Source organism: Hypanus sabinus, unplaced genomic scaffold, assembly GCF_030144855.1.
Source record: "Hypanus sabinus isolate sHypSab1 unplaced genomic scaffold, sHypSab1.hap1 scaffold_630, whole genome shotgun sequence".
NCBI classification, from domain to species: Eukaryota; Metazoa; Chordata; class Chondrichthyes; order Myliobatiformes; family Dasyatidae; genus Hypanus; species Hypanus sabinus.
In genome coordinates, this window is record NW_026781486.1 from 262,298 (window position 1) to 283,834 (window position 21,537).

The 21,537-nt window shown below is 47.0% G+C and overlaps 1 long non-coding RNA gene across 1 annotated transcript; it reads right to left on the bottom strand.

Moving 5' to 3' along the window:
* Positions 1-664: 664 nt before the first annotated feature.
* LOC132389698 (uncharacterized) lies at positions 665-2,738 on the bottom strand. The gene is made up of 3 exons (XR_009510645.1): positions 2,599-2,738; positions 2,004-2,065; positions 665-1,482 (listed from the first exon to the last, which is right to left on the bottom strand). It is a non-coding gene; the product is annotated as an uncharacterized LOC132389698 (long non-coding RNA).
* Positions 2,739-21,537: the final 18,799 nt, after the last annotated feature.

Below are 21,537 nucleotides of genomic sequence, written 5' to 3' on the forward strand. Positions count from 1 at the left end.
CCAGTAGAAATGGTATAGGCAGGTTCGATATCGCCATTTAAAGAAATGAGAATATGGACAGGAAAGGGTAATGGGCTGAGTGCAAGTCGGTGGGACTAGATAAGAGTAAGCGTTCGGCACGGACCAGAAGGGCAGAGATGGCCTGTTTCCGTGCTGTAATTATTATATGGTTTTATGGTTATGTCTCTCTCGTTACAAAACGGATTAGAACGTTAGGAGTTTGACGGGATGTGGTCTGTCATTGAAGACTCGCAAATTTCTCCTGATGTACTGTGGAGAGCGTTCTGACTTGTCGCATCGCCGCCTGGTGTGGAGGCTGCAACGCAGAGGGTCGCCAGAGGCTGCAGAGGGTTCTAGGCTCTGCCAAACCCATCACGGGCACAATTCTCCCTTCCATGAGGACATGTTCAAGAAGGAATGCCTCGGGAATACCACATCCATCAGCGAGGACACTCTCCAGCCCGGTAAGTGCCCTGTGCTCATCGGTACCATCGGGGAGGGGGTACCGGCGCCTGTAAACTCAACAATTTACAAGCAGTTGCTTCCCCTCCGCCATCCGTTTGCGAAGCCTCCCTGAACACTTAAACACTCCTTCGGAATTCTGCTTTTTGCAGTATTTATTAACTTCCCCGATTTACGATATTTTTACATCTTTGCACCGCACTGAAGTCACGTTGTAGTTGCCGGAAAGGTCGGTGAGGCCGCGCTTGGAGGGCGGTGTTCAGTTTTGGTCGCCCTCCTGCAGGAAAGATGCCACTGAAATGGAAGGAGCGCAGAGGGAGATTTACGAGGATGTTGCCGGGACTCGAGGCTCTGAGTTATGGAGAAAAGACAAGAAGGTTGGGACTTTGCTCCTTGGAGCGTGAGTATGAAGCCAGGGGATTCACAGATAGGGTGAATACACAGCCTTTTTTCCCCTTGGTTGGGGCATCGAGAGCTTGTATGCACAGCATTGATGTAAGAGTGGGTGGAGAGAACGGAGTGAGGAGAGGCAGGGACTGCAGTATGAGACAGAGATAAATGGGAAGAAGCGGAATGAGTTTGTGAGATGAAGGGCAGAGTGAGAAGAGGAGTGAGTAGGAAGGAGGAGTAAATGGAGGGAGTGGGGTAGTTCGAGGCAGGAAGGGGAGAAGAGTGGTCTCGATGGGGAGAGGGAGAGTAGGGTGGCGAATGGGGACGTGAGTAGTGGAGGCTTGGGTAGGAAGCAGTGGAAGTGAGGGTAGGAGGGGATGAAAGGATGGGGGAGTGAGGGTGAGGTAGATTGAATGGGGAGAAGTGGGGTGAGGTCACTTGATTGAAGTCGGCCCGAGAGGCAGTTGACAGAGACCTTGGACCTCTTCAGGAATATCCGGGTATAAATATGCCGTCTTCTCGCAGATGAATCTGAATTTACTTTTGCAACTGTAACGGTAACTCGATCCGCACTTACTGCAGGTGGGCGTTTCATAGCTTAACTCGTACACAAGATCAGAGGCCACATTCCTGTTAAAGAGGGTTAGACAATTTCAACCGAGACAAAACAGATCCAGCAGACAACCGGAGACAGTCGCCAAACTCATCCCACTAATGTGCACCTCTCTCCACAGCCCCTGTCAGACTCTAAATTTATCCTTAGATACCGCGCTCTCCCCTCAGTCTCGGGTCCATCGCCGTACGAATCCCACTACACCGCTCTCCACTACAATCCCGAATCAGCTCCCAAATTAATCCCGCTGCACCACACTGTCCCGCTATCACTGTGCCAGAACTCAAACAAATCCCACTGCACGACTCTACCCCCGCGACCTCATTTCAGTCTCCAAACTAATCCCACTGTCTCACTCTCTCCACAACCCTGTCTTTCTCCAAACTGATCTCACTGCCTCACTCTCTCCCCACAGATCTGTGTCAGAGCTCAAACTAATCCCACTGCCTGACTCTCTCCCCACGACCTCGTTTCAGTCTCCAAAATAATCCCACTAACCCACTTCCACACCACAGAGCTGCAACAGTCCAAACCTCACCTGCCTGCGCATTTTCCAATCCAGTATGTTACATATCGTTCGACAGCGTTGGAAACAAACTTCTGTGAAATTAAATCCCTTGTGTTAATGTTTAGAACCAGACTCTAACAATGCATATCCATGTGAAGGGACGGTACAGAGAGGGAATCACACAGTGTCTGAGATTGTGCGAGTTTCACTCTTTGTCTGACCCCGGGAGTGTTTGGGGGGACGGATTGGAGGGAGATTCACTCTGTGTCTGACCACGGGAGAGTGTAGATGGGACGGTGTGGAGGGAGATTCACTCTGTGTCTGACCTCGGGAGTGTGTGATGGGACGCTATGGAGGGCGATTCACGCAGTGTTTGACCCGGGGAGTATGTGATGGGACGGTGTGGTGGGAGATTCACTCTCTGTCTGACCACGGGAGAGTGTAGATGGGACGGATTGGAGGGAGATTCCCACTGTGTCTGACCCAGGGAGTGAGTGCTGGGACGGTGTGGAAGGAGCTTCATTCCGTGTCTCACACCTGCAGTGCGTGGTGGGAATGTGTGTAGGGAAATTAGGGATTATTGTGTGTAGGGATTATTGACACTTCTTCTCGCGGTAAGACGTACCTTTTCATTGTTTGAATTTATTTCGAGGAGCCTTGAATCATGTTCCGAACAATTTTGCCTCGCTCCATCATAAGAGGTTCCAAACGTGGATATGAAGTAACAACGGTCTTCATTTTCGGTCCATTCCTGGGGACACTTTGTCTCTGCAACTCAGGAGAAACAAACCGTGAATCTCCCTCCATAAATCCCGTTGCATCAGCTGGGATCAGAAAAAGTTAAACTCCCTCCACACTGTGCAATCACACACACCTGAGGGCAGACAGAGAGTGAAGCTGCCTCCACAGCGTCCCCTCATAAACTCCTGGGGTCAGACACAGAATAAATCTCCCTTCACACCGTCCTTTCACACACTGCCGTGGTCGATGTGAAACTCCATCCACACCATCCTATCACACTCTTCCTGGATAGAACGCAGACCGAAACTTACTCCACATAGTCACCTCACACATTCTAGTTGTCCTTCAGCATCATTTCTTCCTACAGTCAGGTCAGACGCAAAGGGTAGTAATTAAGCATCACGCTTTCCAGAGATCAGACAGTAAGAGACGCTGTTTGTAAATTGTCCATTCATACTGTCCAGGGTCAGACACAGGATGAAGCTACATTTTATTGTCCAACTTCCGGTAATTACCTCACCCTCCCTTCCCTTATCCCGTGTTCACTATGCCTCCTCCTCCAGTTACCTATCAGCTCACTCCTGCCACCTCCTGACGGTTGGAGATCAGTCTGTGTCTGCCCACGGGAGTGTGTGATGGGACGGTGCGGAGGGAAATTCACTCTGTGTCTGACACCGGGAATGTGTGATGGGACGATGTGGAGGGAGATTCACTCTGTGTCTGCCCACGGGAGTGTGTGATCGGACGGTGTGAATGGAGATTCACTCTGTGTCTGACACCGGGAGTGTGTGATGGGACGGCGTGGAGGGATATTCACTCTGCGTCTGACCCCGGGATTGTGTGATGGGACGATGTGGAGGGAGATTCACTCTGTGTCTGCCCACGGGAGTGTGTGATCGGACGGTGTGAATGGAGATTCACTCTGTGTCTGACACCGGGAGTGTGTGATGGGACGGCGTGGAGGGATATTCACTCTGCGTCTGACCCCGGGATTGTGTGATGGGACGGTGTGGAGGGAAATTCACTCTGTGTCTGACCCAGGGAGTGTGTGTTGGGACGGTGCGGAGTAAACGTCACTGTTTTCTGAGCCCAGGAGGGTGGGATGCGACGGTATGGAGGGAATTTCAATCTGTATCTGACGCTGGAAAAGTGTGATGGGACGGTTTTGAGGGCGTCTGACCCGGGAGTGTGTGATGGGACGATGAAGGGGGTCATTCACACTGAGTCTCACCCCGGTGTGTGTGGAATCGTGCGGAAGGATTTTCACTTTGTGCCTGACCCAGGGTGTGTGTTTTGGGACGGTGCGGAGGGAGCTTCACACTTGTCTGTGCACAGTACTGGGTGATGGGACGGTGTGGAGGAAGATCCACTCTGTATCTGAACCCGGAATATGTGTTGAGACGGTATGGAGGGAGGGACATCTAGTGTCTGACCCCGAGAATGTGGGGGAAGATTCAGTCTGTATCTGAGCCAGGAACCGTGTGCTGGGAAAGTGTGGAGAGAGATTCTCTCTGGTCTGACGCTGGGATTGTGCGACGGGACGGTGTGGATGGTGATTAACTCTGCGGCTGACTTCAGGAGTATGTGATGGGACGGTGTGGAGGGAAATTCACTCTGTGTCTGACCCCGGGATGGGAAGAAGGTTCGTAGGTGCAACGTGAAGAACCAATAAGGGAAAGGATCAAGGTGTGTGGACAGAGAGCAGGCGATAGGCTGAAAAGGTGAAGAAGAAACGTAAGGGCATAGCTCGATGGATAGCAGAAGGAGGCGGAACATTCCCGGGGTGAGACAGAGAGTGGAGCTCCCTCCACACCGTCGCATCACAGTCCCGCGGTCAGACATAGAGTGCAATTCCCTCCACATTTTCCCACCACACACTCCCGTGGTCAGACACAGAGACAATCAGCTTCCACACCGTCCCATCACGCATTTCCGGGGTCAGACACAGAGTGAATCTGCAGCCACGCCGTCCCATCACACACTTCCGGGGTTAGTTGAATAGCATTAGAGGTGGAGACGGAAGATCTTTGAGAGGCTGTTTTTTTTTTAACTGATCCTGGCAAAGATGCTGGACTGCGGAGGCGCGTGACGTAACGCGCTAAAGTTTTAAATGAAAGACCGCCAGAAACAGCGGCAATAGTCGGAGTGGACTGAGTTAGAGTGGGTCGGCTTTGGCTCAATCAGGCTTCGTCTGGAACAGACAGAGGCGAGGATTGGACGGGGCACAACTGCGCAAGCGCGTGAAAGTCGTCCTGTGAGGCAGCGGGAGAATTTAAATGCCGAGCAGAGGCTGACTCAGGGCGAGCACTGTTGTCCATGAATACGACACATGCAAAAGGTGCATCCAGCTGCAGCTCCTGACAAACCGTGTTAGGGAACTTGAGCCTGATGAAATTCTGATAATTCGGGAGGCAGAAATAGAAATAGACAGTAGTTTCAAGGAGATAGTCACCCCTAGGAATCAAGAGACAGGCAGTTGGGTGAGTGTCAGGAGAGGGAAGGGGAATAGACAGGGAGAGCACTCCTGTGACTGTTCCCATCAACAATAAATATACCGTTTTGGATACTGTTGGTGGCGACGACCAACCAGGTACAAGTTGCAGTGGTTGCGTTTCTGGCACCGAGACTGGACTCAGAAGGGAAGGAGGGAAAAGAGGAGAGCAGTAGTGATAGGGGATTCGATAGTTAGTGTGACAGATAGGAGGTTCTGTAAAAGAGATCGAGTATCCCGTCTCCGTGGTGCCAGGGTCCGCGGTATCTCGGATGGCGTTCTCAGCATTCTCAAGAGGGAGGGTGAGCAGACAGATGTCGTGGTCCATGTAGGGAACAATGACGTGTGTAGGAAGAGTGAGGAGATCCTGAATGGGGAGTTTAGGGAGTTAGGTGCCAAGTTAAAGTGCAGGGCCTCCAGGTTAGCATTCTTAGGATTGCTACCAGTGCCATGTGCAGGTGGGTTTAGAATTAGTAAGGTAGAGCAGATCAACAGAAGGTTGAAGACATGGTGCAGGAGGGAGGGCTTCAAATTTATAGGTAAATAGGCATTTTTCCTGGGAAGGTGGGACCTGTTCCGGCGGGACGGTTTACATCTGAACTTGAGGCGGCCAAATATTCTTGCAGATAGGTTTGCTAGAGAGGATCCAGTGGATTTATAGTAGATACAAGCGGGGAGGGAGAACCAGAGTGTAGGAACAGATGTATGGGAGGAGGAAGAAAAAGAAGACATTAAAGCTCTTTGTACTGTCAGAAATAAACAGAAAGGAAGTGCTGTAGAATTTTTAAATACATTTATTTTAATGCTAGGAGTATTGCAAGAAAATTGGATGAGATTAGAGCATGTATTGATACCTGGAAATATGATGTTTTAGCTATTAGTGAAACATGGTTGCAGGAGATATGTGATTGACAACTAAATATTCCTGGATTTCTTTGTTTCAGGTGTGATGGAATCAGAGGGACAAGAGTGTTGCTTTGCTTGTCAGGGAAATATTACAGCAGGTGTTCTGGAGGTATAGATGAGAGGGGTCGTCTGGGGATACTATTTGTGTGGAATTGAGGAAGGTGAAAGGGATTAGTAACACTTACAGTGGTGTATTAGTGACCACATAATATGGAGCTGGAAATGGAGGAGAACATTTGTAAGGAGATAGCAGATATTTGTAGTAAGCACTAGGTTGTGATAGTGGGGGATTTTAATTTTCCACACCTAAACTGGAAAGCCCATTCTGTAAATGGCTGGATGGGGTTGCAGTTTGTAAAATGTGTGCAGGATAGTTTTTTTTTTACAGCAATACATAGAGGTACCGAAGACAGAAAGGGTAGCGTTGGATCTTCTGTTAGTGAGTGAAATAGGTCAGGTGAGGGGAGTAGGTGTTGGGGTGCACTTCAGTTGCAGTGATCACAATGACATTAGTTTCAATATAATTATGGAAAGGATAGGACTGGACCCAGGGTCGAGATTTTCTATTGGAGAAAGGCTATCTTTGAGGAGATGCGAAAGGATTAAAACGAGAGAGTGGGACAATTTGATTTATAGGAAGGATGTAGTAGAAAAATGGCGGTCATTTAACGGTGAAATTTTGAGGGGAAATAATTTTGATGTTTCTGTTAGGTTGAAAGGAAAGGTTAAAAGTTTGAGAGAGGCATGGTTTTCTAGGGATATTGGAAACGGTTAAGAAAAAGAGAGACATCTGCAATAAATACAGGCAGCATGGCGTATTTGAGGTGCTCTGGGAATATAAAGAATTTAAGAAGAATCTTAAGAATGAAATTAGAAAAGCTGAAAGAAGATACGAGGTTACTTTGGCAAGTAAGATGAAAATAAATCCAAAGTGTTTCTACAGTTATAGTAATAGCAAAAGGATAGTGAGGGATAAAATTGGTCTTTCAGAGAATCAGAGTTGACAGCTATGTGCGGCGCCTAATGAGATTTGGGAGATTTTGAGCAGTTTATCTTCTTCGGTATTCACTAAGGAGAAGGATATTGAGTTGTGTAAGGTAAGGGAAACAAATAGGGATGTTATGGAAACCATGACAATTAAAGAGCAGGAAGTACTGGCGCTTTTAAGGATGTAATAGTAGATAAATCTCCGGATCCTGATAGGATATTCCATAGCATCTTCAGCGAAGTTAGTGTGGAAATAGCTGGGGCTCTGACGGAAATATTTCAAATGTCATTGCAAACGGGAATAGTGCCGGAGGATTGGCGTATTGCCTATGCGGTTCTTTTGTTTGGAAAGTGTTCTAAGAGTAAATCTCGCAAATATAGGTCTGACAGCTTGACGTCAGTGGTGGATAAATTAATGAAAAGTATTCTTAGAGATGGTATATATCATTATCTGGATATAGAGTGTCTGATTAGGAACAGTCAGCATGGATTTGTGCTGTTCGACAAATCTTATTGCTTTTTTGAAGAGGTTACGAGGAAAGTTGACAAGCGTAAAGCAGTGGATGTTGTCTATATGGATTTCAGTAAGGCCTTTGACAAGGTTCCGCACGGATGTTTAGTTAGGAAGGACCAATCGTTTGGTATGAATATTGAAGCAGTAAAATAGATTCAACAGTAGCTGAATGGGGAGATTCCAGAGAGTAGTGGTAGATAACTGTTTGTCAGGTTGGAGGACGGTGACTAGTGGTGTGCCTCAGGGATCAGTATTGGATCCAATGTTGCTTGTCATATACATTAATGATCTGGATGAGGGGCTATTAAATTGGATTGGTAAATATGCAGATGATACTAAGGTAGGTGGCGTTGTTGAAAATGAAGTAGGTATTCAAAGCTTGCAGAGAGATTTAGGCCATTTAGAAGAGTGGGCTAAACAATGGCAGATGGAGTTTAATGCTGATATGTGCGAGGTGCTAAATTTTGGCAGGAATAATCCAAGTAGGATATACATGGTAAATGACAGGGCATTGAAGAATGCAGTAGAACAGAGTGATCTCGGAATAATGGTGCATAGTTCCCTGAAAGAGGAATCTCATGTGGATAGGGTGGTGAAGAAAGCTTTTCGTATGCTGGCTTTTATAAATCAGAACACTGAGTATAGGAGTTGGAATCTGATTTTAAAATTGTACAAGGCATTGGTAAGGGCGAATTTGGAGAATTGTGTACAGTTCTGGTCACCAAATTATAAGAAAGATGTCAAGAAAATAGAGAGAGTACAGGGGAGATTTACTAGAATGTTACGTGGGTTTCAGCACCTAAGTTGCAGGGGAAGGCTGAACAAGTTATGTCTTTATTATTTGGAGCGTCGAAGGTTGAGGAGGAACTTGATAGGGGTATTTAACATTATGAGGGGGAGAGATTGTGTTGATGTGGATCGGCTTTTTTCTATTGAGAATAGTGGAGATTCAAACAAGAGTAAATGTGTTGAGAGTTAGGGGCCAAAAGTTTATGGGTAACGCGAGGGGGAATTACTTTACTCAGAGAATGGTCGTTGAGTGGAACGAGCTTCCAGTCGAAGTGGTAGAGACAGGTTCGGTATTGTAATTTAAAGTAAAATTGGATACGTATATGGACAGGAAATGGATGGAGGGTTATGGGTTGAGCGCAGGTCGGTGGGACAAGGTGAGAGTAAACGTTCGGCACGGACCAGAAGGCCCTAGATGGCCTGTTTCCGTGCTGTAATTGTCATATGGTTATTTGATCAGACGCAGACAGAGTCTCTCTCTCCATGGACCCATCAAACACCCCAGGTTCAGACGTGGAGCGAAGCTCCCTGCACACTCCCGGGATCAGACACTGAGTGAAGTTCCAGTCCATAACTGTCTGTCCCACACTGTTGGAGTCAAACACAAAGATTAGCTCCCTGAACAAAGCCTCGACTCACACTGCCTCTATGAGACAAGAATGAATCTCTCTCTCCCTAGACTCATCCACATTTCAGCCTTCAGATGTGTGATGAAGCTTGCAGCACACCGTCCCATCACTCTGATCCCGGGTCAGATGCTCAGTATTACTCTTTCCACACCGTCTCATCACACACTCCAGCGGTCAGACAACAGAATTTAGATCCTTCCACGAAGTCCAATAACGCAGCCTTGGTCAGGCTCAGTGTGAATCTCACTCTCCACGGCCGCAACACACACTCCAGCGGTCAGACACAGAAAGGAACTCCCTCAGCACATTCGACAAATGTCAAAGGGAGAGTGATACTCCCTCCACAGCTTCTCAACACAACACAGAGCAAAGTGTCAGACACAGAGGGAAGTTGCCTGCATACGGTCCCATTACACACTTCCGGGTTTAATAAAATGTGAATCTCCCTCCTTACGTCCCATGACACACTTCCTGGCGAGCCACAGAGTGAGACTATCTCTGCACCGACTCATCGTGATACCCTGTGTTCTCACAGAAAGCAAGGTTTCTTCCACAAGCTCCCATGGCACAGCACCGGGGTCAGACTCCCTCCACAACATCCGATGACACAATCGGGTGACAAATAGAACGACCATCCCGTCACACAGTCCCGGATTCTCAGTGTCCACTGTGTCATAACACACTTCAGGGGTCAGAGATGGGGTAAATCTCTCTGGGCACTGTCCCATCACACAATCCCGCTGTCAGACACAGAGTTAAGGTGGATCCATATTGTCCCATCAGACATTCCCGGAGTGAGAGTGAAGCTGTAATGTTACGTGTCACAACCCCGTGGTCAGACCCAGAGTGAATCCACCTCCTCAACGTCCCATCACAATTTCCTGGATACATTGATAGAGTGAATCTTCCTCCACGCATTCCAATCACACAGTCACCGGGTCAAACACAGAGAGAATAACCCTCCATACCATCTCTTCACACACTCCCGATGTCAAGCACAGAGTGACCCATTCTCTCTCCATGCCTGCCCTGTGATGAGGAGCGGGTGAAAGAGGGGGATGATGCCTCACCTCTTCTGCTGGTCAAAAATTTACGGAACTGGTGACGGAGATCGCTGTGTATTTGTTTAAAAACTGATAGATTAGAGTTGGGCCCATAAAGCCTGGATTGAAGGGCTGAGTTTTACTCATGGTAGTTTCGGTGGCAGGTTTCCTTAGACTGACGAATCTGTGATACTGAGAGAGATGGTGAAGGATATTTAGCGTTTACAGTGACCCGTGAGTCAGCGTCACGTTACCGAACGGGTCACAGAGAATGTTGTGTCAGTGTACGGTGAAGGGTGTCACAGTGAAGGATGTACTTGTGGCACAGTGAGAGGCGTCGGCGTCAACTTGAGACAGACACGCAAAAATATTGATCCCGAGCGAAATTGGATAATCCCGAGGGAAATGAGAGGCGTGTCTGTGTCACGCTGAGGGGTATATCAATGTCACGATGAAGATATAGTTCATGTTACAATGGGGGTCTAAATAAGTATCCTGTCGGTCAATCCGAGTTGCTGTGAGGAACGTGTCGGTGTCACTGTGACAGGTGTTTATGTGCCCGGGCCCGAGTTGGAACAGATTTATGTGAGAAGGAAGAAAAAGATGACAGTAAAGTTATTTCTACGGTCAGAGTAAAACAGAGAGGAATAGGCGGAGAATTTCTTAAATGTATTTATTTTAATGCTAGGAGCACTAAGAAAGGTGGATGGGCCAGGATGATACCTGGAAATATGATGTTGTAGCAATTAGTTAAACATCGCTGCAGGAGGAGTGTGATTTGCAACTAAATATTCCAGGAATTCGTAGTTTCTGGTGTGATAGAATCCGAGGGACAAGGGAGGGAGTTGTAGTATTGCTTGTTAGAGAATTTTTTTCAACCGTGCTCTGGCAGGATAAATTACAGGGCTCGTCTAGGGAGAATATTTGGATGGAATTGAGGAATTAGAAAGGTGTGGTAAAACTTATAGGGGTGTATTATAGACCACCTAATGAGGAGCGAGAATTGCAGTAGCAATTTTGTAGGGAGATAGCAGATATTTGTAGTAAGCGTCCGGAAGCCCATTCTGTAAAAGCGCTGGGCGGATTGGAGTCTGTAAAGTGTGAGCAGGATAGTTTGTTTGTTTGCTTGTTTGCTTTTGTTTGCAACAATACATAAAGGTACCAACAAGAGAATGGGCAGTGAATGCAAAATCTCAGTCATTTGCCAGATGATCGGGGGGGGGGGGGGGTGGTCGGCTACGGGACACTTTAATATGACCGGTTGATGGTGTGGCTGGTAATTGCAACCGTCTCACCCTCACACAACACGGTGCTCGACACAGAGTGGAGCTCTTCCACACAATCCCATCACACACGCCAAGGATCAGATACAGAGTGATGCTCCCTCCAGCGCATTCCTTCACACGCACACTGTGTCAGTCACAGAGTGAAGCATCTTCCACTACATCCATTCACAGAACATGGACGTCAGGTGAAGAGTAAAGCTCTTCTCCATACACTCCCATCTTAATCCCGGGCGTTGAACACAGTGCGAGCATCGCATGGCACTCTCCCATCAGACACTCCCGGTGTAAGACACGGAGTGAAGCTCCCTCCAGACTCTCCCAAGACACATTCCTGGGATCAGTCACAGAGTGATGCTCCCTGCATAACATCCCATCGCAGAGAAACTGCAGCAGATGCAAAGTAAAGCTTACTCTATACCGTACCATCATTCACTTCCAGGGTTCGACACAGAGTGAAGCTCCCTCCACAACGTCCCAACACACATTCCTGGGGTCAGAAACAACCTGGGGCTCGCTCTAAACTGACCATTACCCGTTTCCGGAGTCAGATAAAAACACCATCCACACCCTCCCATAGACTGAATATGCGTTTTCACCGTCCCATCACACTGTACTGGTGACAGACTCAATTTGCAAGGTTTAGCTCCGTCAACACCGTCCCATCTTAAACTAGAGGAGTCAATTACACATTTCCTTCCCACCATCCTATCACAGACTGCATGAGGGACACATAAAAACAGAATTTCAATCCACACCGTCCAGTGACGCACTTCTGGGGTGAGAAACAGGAACTTCCAATCATCCAATCCGTTGCCAGACACTTTGGGGAATCTCCTTCAGCGGTGTCCCATCACGGAATCCAGGAGACAAACACAAAGGGAGACTCCCTTACACTGTTACAACATACCCAACAGAGGTCAGACACAGCGTGAAGCTCTCTGTCCCTACGGCCCCATCATACATGTATGGCTTCAGACTGCCCGCTGCTCACTGTCACATCACACGTTCTTGCTGGCAGACACAGAGTGAAATTCCCTCCATACCGTCTCATCACACAGCCGGAAGAGACACGGAATGAAACCCCCTCAGCACCGTCCTCTCCCGGGATCAGACACAGAGACAATCTCCCTCCACACCGTCTGGTCACCCGCCTGTGATCAGAGAGGAAATGAAGCAGTGTCTGCACAATCCCGCCGCATACTTACGTGGTCAAACACAGTATGCTGATACTTCTACCTAATGACATCACACAACATACGTGTCAAAAAAACGAGTAAACTCCCTCCGCAACGTTCTATCACACACCACTGGTATCAGACAGAGCAGAACAGTATCCAGACACACGTCACCGTTCCCGGTGTCAGACACACGCATGACCCTCCCCCCAAGTGCATCCACCCACCCCACTGTCCGCCATATCTCCTCACCACACGCACAATGTATCAAACACAGAGACCTATCATACACAAACGGAGTGAGACACAGAGTCAAACGCCCTGCACACTGTCCAATAATAGACAGCCTGTGTCAGGTACAGTGTGAATCTCTCTCTCCACGTCCCCATCACACACTCCATTGAAAGAAAATTCCTCAGCACAGACACGAAATAGACTTAGACATAGAACGTAGAATAGTGCACGATAGTACAGGACTTTTGACACATTATGTTATACCGACCCTTAAACCCTGCCTCCCATATATCACCCCAAATTAAAGTCCTCCATATACTTTTCTAGTAGTGTCTTAAATTTCACTTGTGTTTCAGCCTCCACCACTGATTCAGGCAGTGCATTCCACGCACCAGACACTCCTTCCCACCCCTTACCTCATAGCCATGTCCTCTTGTATTGAGCACTGGTGCCCTGGGGATGAGGCGCCGCTGTCCACTCCATCTACTCCTCATAATATTTTGCATTCCTCTATCATGTCTCCTCTCAACTTTTGTCTCTCCAACGAGTAAAGCCCTAGGCCCCTTATTCTCTAATCATACTCCATAATCTCTAAATCAGTCAGCATCCTGGTAAATCTCCTCTGTGCCATTTCCAATGTTTCCACATCCTTTCTATAGTGAGGCTAGTAGAACAGTACACAATACCCAAATGTGGCCAAACCAGAGTTTTATAGAGCTCCATCATTACCTCGCGACTCTTAAAATATGAAAGCTAACACCCCATGAGCTTTCTTAACTACCCTATCTATCTGTGTGGCAACATTCTGGGATCTGTAGACATGTACCCCAGTATTGCTCTGCTCCTCAGAACTACCAAGTACCCTGCCTTATACTTTGAACTCTGCCTTGGAATATGTCCTTCCAAAGTGTGCCACCTCACACTTCTCCGGACTGAACTCCATCTCAGCCCACTTCTACATCCTATCAATGTCTCTGTGCAATCGTTGACAATTCTCTACACAATCCACAACACCACCAACCTTTGTGTAGTCTGCAAACTTTGTAAGCCACCATTCTACCGCTCATCTAGGGTGTTAATAAAAATCACGAAAAGTAGAGGTCGCAGAGCAGGTCCTTGTGGGACACCAATACTCACTTGCTTTCTGCAGGCAAGCCAATTCTGAATCCACATGGCCAGGTTTCCCTAGATTCCATGCCTTCCGACTTTCTGAATAAGCATAACGTTTGGATCATATAACCATATAACCACACATCAATCACAGCACGGAAACAGGCCATCTCGGCCCTCCTAGTCCGTGCCGAACCCTTAATCGCATCTAGTCCCACCGACCTGCACTCAGCCCATAACCCTCCACTCCTTTCCTGTCCATATACCTGTCCAATTTTACCTTAAATGACACAACTGAACTGCCCTCTACTACTTCTACAGGAAGCTCATTCCACACAGCTATCACTCTCTGAGTAAAGAAATACCCCCTCGTGTTTTCCTTAAACTTCTGCCCCCTAACTCTCAATTCATGTCCTCTCGTTTGAATCTCCCCTACTCTCTATGGAAACAGCTTGTTCACGTCAACTCTATCTATCCCTCTCAAAATTTTAAATACCTCGATGAAATCCAACCTCAACCTTCTACGCTGCAATGAATACAGACGTAACTTGTTCAACCTTTATCTGTAACTTAAGTGCTAAAACCCAGGTAACATCCTAGTAAATCGTCTCTGCACTCTCTCTAATTTATTGATATTCTTCCTATAATTCGGTGACCAGAACTGTATACAATATTCCAAATTTGGCCTTACCAATGCCTTGTACAATTTTACAATTTTAACATTACATCCCAACTTCTGTACTCAATGCTCTGATTTATAAAGTCCAGCGTTCCAAAAGCCTTCTTCACCACTCTATCTACATGAGACTCCAAATCCAAATCCAAATTTGATCCTTGTCAAATGCCGTACTAAAATCCAAGGAGATCACATCCACTGCACTACCCACAGCTGTATGACTTGTCCTCCTCAAAGAACTCTATCAGGCTTGTTAGGCACAATCTGCCCTTCACAAAGCCATGCTGACTGTCCCTGATCAGACCATGATTCTCTAAATGCCCATAGATCCAATCTCTAAGAATCTTTTCCAACAGCTTTCCTAACACAGACGTAAGGCTCCCTGGTCTATAATTACCCGGACTATCACTACTACCTTTTATGAATAAGGAGACAATATCCGCCTCCCTCCAAGGCACTTGTGCCATCCCCGTGGACAACGAGGGTATAACGATCCTAGCCAGAACCTCAGCAATCTCTTCCCCCGCCTCTTGGAGCAGCCTGGGGAATATTCGGTCAGGCCCCGGGGACCTATCCATCCTAATGTATTTTAAGAACTCCAGTACCTCCTCTCGGTTAATATCAACATGATCCAGATCTTCAAATTCACTCATATTGTCCTCACCGTCATCAAACTGTCCCTCATTTCTGAATACCGAAATATGTATTCATGAGGAACTCCTTCAACTCCACAGTCTCCATGCACATCTTCCCACATTTGTCTCTAATCGGTCCTACCTTCAGTTCTGTCATCCCTTTGATCTACACATAATAGAAGAATGCCTAGGGTTTTCCTTTACCATACTCGCCAAGGCCTTCCCATACCGACTTCCTGCTCTCCTCAGCCCCTTAGAAACAGAGAGCCAGAGAACATTACAGCGCAGAGACAGGCTTTCTGGCCCTTCCTCGCTGTGCCCAACCATTCTTCTGCCTAGTCCCACAGACCTGCACCTGGGCCATATTTCCCCACACCCCTCTCATCCATATATCTCTCCAAGTTTTTCTTAACTGTCAAAAGTGAGCCCGCATTCACCACTTCATCTGGCAGATTCCACACTCCCGCCACAAGAAGCCCCACCTCATGTTCCCTTTAAACTTTTCCCCCTTCACCCTTATCCCCTGACCTCTGTTTTTTTTTTTTTTTTAATTTCTCCCCTGGCCTCAGTAGAAAAAAAAATCTGCTGGCATTCACTCTATCTATACCAGGCATGGGCAAACTACGGCCCGCGGGCCATATGCGGCCCGTTAAGCTTTTTAATCCGGCCCGCAGAACTTGATGAAATTATATTAATAAACCTTGTTAACGTTTCTTCCCCACAATTCTGGCGTTTTCCCAATAGATGACGCACTCTATATACATTGACCTTTGTTGAGGTGCAGCGTATTACTCCACATTTGCGCTTTACTTTGTGACCTTGTGGCGACCCATTTCCTGGCACATCCGAACCGGCTCACAATTAGCCAGCGTTCCGGCTAAGGGAGATAGCCTGCGGGGAATTGCGAGCGCAGAGCTCCGCATACTGGCGCGCTCTCACTGTTCTGTCATTGTGCGGGTCGTTGTTGAGTTTTGGCACAGGGGACAATTGAATAAGAAGGAGCAGGACAGGTAGACCTGCATCTCCTACCGTTTTTGAAATAAAGACAGTCAGGAGGAGAGTGATGATGATAATATCTTGAAGGATAACAGAATTTTCAGTGCTTTAAAATAATAACTGTTACTATTTAAAAAAAGCTGTATTTTATTCATTTAATTTTCAGTATGTTAAAAGTCACTTCAATAAATAGCTAAATCCCATGGGACTTCAAAGACAGATATTTTGTTCTATTGCATTTGTTCATTTTCAATTGATATTAAAGCTCATGTTTTCTACATATCCCATGATATTTTATTTTCTCTTATGAGGTGTATTACCAAAACACTCCGTCCATCTGTTCCTAGTCCGGCCCCCTTGTCAAATTTTAGAACCCTTTGTGGCCCTCAAGTCAAAGAGTTTGCCCACCCCTGATCTATACCCACTAATTTTATAGACCTCTGTCAAATCACTCTTTATTCTCCTGTGCTCCAGGGATTAAATCCCAACCTATTCAACGTTTCTCTGTAACTCAGTTTCTCAAGTCCCGGCAACATCCTTCTCTGCACTCTTTCAACCTTATTAATATCCTGCCTGGAATTAGTTGACCAAAACTGCACACAATACTCCAAATTCGGTCTCAGAGATGTCTTATACAACCTATCCATTACATTCCATGAAGCCTACCATAGAACCATAGAACTATAGAACACTACAGCCCAGAACAGGCCCTTCAACCCTCCATTCTGCGCCGACCCATATAATACAAAAAAAAAAGTACTAAACCCACACTACCCCATAACCATCCATTTTTGTTTCATCCATGTGCCTGTCCAGGAGGCTCCAAAATAACTCTAATGTTTTCTCCATCACCACCATCCCTGGCAAGTCATTCCAGGCACTAACAATCTTCTGTGTAAAAAACTTACCCCTGATGTCTCCCCTAAAACTCTCTACATTAATTTTGTAGATATGCATTCTGGTGTTTGCTGTTGGCGCCCTGGGAAACAGGTACTGATTATCCATCGTATCCATGCATCTTGTAGACCTGTATCAAGTCCCCTCTCATTCTTCTACGCTCCAAAGAGAAAAGTCCCAGCTATGCTAACCTTGCTTCATGTGACTTTTTCACCAATCATTCAACATCCCGGTAAATCTCCTCTGCACCCTCTCCATAGCTGCAACATCCTTCCTATAATGAGGTGACCAGAGTTGAACATGATAGGGTGCGGTCTCACCAGAGATTTGTAGAGTTGCAGCATGACCTCTATACTCTTGAACTCAATCCTCTTTTTCATGAATCCTAGCATCCCATAGGCCTTCTTAAATACCCTATCAAACTGTGCAGCGACCTTGAGGGATCTATGGATTTGAACCCCAAGATCCCTTTGTTCATCCGCACTCTTAAGTAACTGACCATTAGTCCTGTACTCAGTCTTCTGGTTTGTCCTTCGAAAATGAATCACCTCACACGTGTCCGGATTGAATTCCATCTGCCATTTTTCTGCCCAACTCTGCAGTCTGTCTATATCCTCTGGTAACCTTCGACAATCTGCAGCTCCATCCACAACTCCTCCAGTTTTCGTGTAATCCGCAAACGTACTCACCCTTGCTTCCGCCTCTGCATCCAGGTCATTATAAAAATCTCAAATAGCAGGGGTCCAAGGACAGATCCCTGCGGCACTTTACTAGTCTCCGACCTCCAGGCAGAATACTTATCTTCCACTGCTTTCTTCCTTTAAACCAGTTTTTATTTTACCCAAACAGCCAAGGCTCTACTTATCCCATGCCTTATGACTTTCTGGATGAGTTTCCCATGAGGGTCCTTACGATCTCTTCTCTTCCTGGGGATTTATCAATCTGAATGTTTTTAAGAAGATCCAGCACTTCTTCTTCCTTAATCTCCACATTGTCCTGCATAGAGGCCCTCTCTACCTCCAACTCATCCTGATCAAGATACTTTTCTTTTGTGAATACTGAAACAAAGTATCCATTTTGGACATCCCCAACCTCCTCCACTTCCAGGCACATGTTGCCCACTTTATTCTTTTGCGGTCCCATCTTCGTTCTCTTCATCCTCCTATTCTTCACATATGCATAGAACGCCTTGGAGATCTCCTTAATCCTACATACCAAGGCCTTTTCATGTCCGCTTCGTGCTCTCCTTAGTCCTTTCTTTAGCTCCTTCCTGACTATATTTCTCATAAGCCCCTCTTACCTGCTTCTTGCTATTTCTAACATATGCTTCCTTTTGCCTCTTGACGACTTGCCTCACATGTTTCGTCAGCCATGGTTCCCTTTTCCTACCATTTTTCCTTGCCTCAGTGGGAAAAACCTATCCTGAACCCAGCTCAAGTTGTCCCTCAGCTTCTCCCACATTACTTCTGTGCTTTCCCCTTTGAACATCCGTTTCCAATTTACTCTCGCTTGTTCCTGCCTCACCCCTTCACAGTTTGCTTCTTAAGCTCCTTTTTTGCTAAACTAAATTCCTCAATAGAAAAATCTGATCCTCGCTTCCTGAACCTCATGCAGGCTGCCTTTCTCCACCTGAAATGTTTTCCCACCTCACTTGTCACTCATGGGTCCTTCACCCTACCGTTCTTTATTTTCCTCAAGGGGACAAATTTATTCCTAACATCCTGCAAGAGATCCCGAAATATCGACCACGTCTCCACAGTTCATTTCCCTGCAAAACGCCATCCCAATACACATGCAAGTTCCAGCCTTATAGCTTAATAATTCTCCGTTCCCCATTAAAAAAAGATTCAGTCCTTTTCCTTGATAAGGCCAGGGGGCAGTGATCTCTGCTCCCCATATGCTCACCCACTGACATATCGGTGACCTGACTTGGTTCGTTACCTTTTACTGGATCCAGAATGACATTCCTCCTGGTCGGCCAGTCAACATACTGTGACAGGAATCCGTCCTGGACACACTTAACAAACTCTGTCCATCTAAACCATTGGAAATAATTTAGTGCCAATCAATATTTGGGAAGTAAAAGTCACCTATGATAACCTGTTATTTTTGCACCTTTCCAAAATCTGCCTCCCAATCTGCTCCTCGGTCACTCTGCTGCTACCAAGGGGCCTATAGAATATTCCCAACAGAGTAACGGCTCCCTTCCTATTCCTGGCTTCCATCCATTCTGATTCAAAGAGGATCCGGCTACATTACCCAACTTGTCTGTAGCTGTTGTAGTATCCCTGACCAGTAACGCCGCCCCTCCACCCTCCACCCCCGCCCATCCCTGTTAAAACACTGAAATTCAGGAATATTGAGAATCCAATCCGGCCCTGGTACCAGCCAAGTCTCTGTAATGGCCACGACATCATAATTCCATGTATGTATACAAGCTCTCAATTCATCCCCTTTGTTCCTGATGTTTCTTGCATTGAAGTACACACACTTCAGCCCTTCTACCTAACTACCTTTACAACCTTTATTCTGTTTCTCTTTCCTCAAATGCTAGTTCTGGCTTTACTCCATGCACGGTACTTGCAGTTCTCCCATGACCTTTATCATTCTACACCTCACTATCTGTTCTAACACTCTGGTTCCTCTCCACCTGCAAATCTAGTTTAAAGCTCACGGAGCAGCACTGGCAAACCTTCCCGGAAGGATTTTAGTCCCTCTACAGTTCAGTTGCAGCCAGTCCCGTCGGAAGAGTTACCGGAGCCAAATGTCCAGATACATGAAGCCCTCCCTCCTGCACCAACTCCTTAGCCACGTATTTAGCTGCATTATCACCTATTTCCCGCCTCACTAGCAAGTGGCACTGCAACCCTGGCCGTCCTCTGCTTCATCCTGTACCTAACACGCTGAAATCCTTTTGCAGGACCTCCCCCTTCTTCCTATCCACGACACTAGTCCCGATATAGACCACAACATCTGGCTGCTCACCCTCCCTCTTGAGAATACTGTGAACTCGATCCGAGATATCGCGGTCCCTTTCACCAGGGAGGCAACAGAGTATCCGAGATTCTCAATCTCTCCCACTGAACCGCTTATCTGCCCCCCACCAACTATTGAATCCCCTACTCCTACTGCTCTCCTCTTTTCCCTACTTCCCTTCTGAGCTGAGGGTCCAGTCTCGGTGCCAGGGACGTGACCACTGCATCTTGTCCCTGGTAGGTCATCCTCATCAACAGTATCCAAAACGGTGTATTTATTGTTGATGGGAACGGCCACAGGTGTGCTCTGCTCTTTATGTCTATCCCCCTTCCTTCTCATGACAGTCACCCATCTACCAGTCACATGACTCTTAGGGGTGACTATCTCCCTGAAACTCTTGTCTATCTCAGCCTCAGCCTCACGAATGATCCGAAGTTGATCCAGCTCCAGCTCCTGTTCCCTAACCCGGTTTGTTAGAAGGTGCAGGTGGATGCACCTTTTACAGGTGTAGTCATCAGAGACAAAAGTGCTCGCCCTGACTTCCCACATCCCACAAACGGAGCACTCAACTGCCCTAACTGCTGCCTCCATTACCTAATACTAAACTAAATAGATTAATTAAAGGAGCAGACCCGGCCTTACCTCACCGGGAGCAAGCTAGACAGTCTCTGCTCGCCGTGGCCTCTGTAGCGAAAGCCTTCCTACTCTGACTCCCACTAATCCGTTGCCAGCTCCGGTAATCTGTTCGTTTTCGTTAAATTCTCCTGCTGTCTCCGAGGCCGACCTTCAAACGCCCTGTTCAAACTACAGAAGATATGACTATCCCCCTCTCAATCTGCTAGCGTTTTTAGCTCTCCCGCTGTCTGAGAATAAGAGAGATTGCCCCTCGAAGGATTCTCAACACACCACAGAGCAAAGTGTCAGAAACAGAGGGAAGCTGCATCTACACGGTCCGATCACATGTTCCCGAGTTTAACAGTGTGAATCTCCCTCCTTACCTCCCATCACACAGTTCCTGGCGAGTGACAGAGTGAAGCTGTCTCTGAACCGTCCTATCACACACACCTGTGTTCTCACACAAAGCAATGCTACCCCCACCTCCTCCAATGGCACAGTCACGGGGTGAGAAACCATCCCCAATATCCACAATATCCAATCACAGAAACCGGTGTCAAATAAAATGTAAGTCCCTCTGTACTGTCCCATCACACAATCCCGGAGTCAGACAGAGTGAAGCTCCTTCCACACCGTCCCATCACACACTCCAGGGGTCAGACACAGAGTGAATCTCCCTCCACACCATCCCATCACACACTCCCGGGGTCAGACACAGGGTGAATCTGTGTCTATATTGTCCATTCAGACATTCCCGGAGAAAGACATGGAGTGAAACTGTAATGTTACGTCTCACAATCCCGTGATCAGACACAGAGTGAATCCACCTCCACAACGTCCCATCACACACTCCTGGATTCAGTG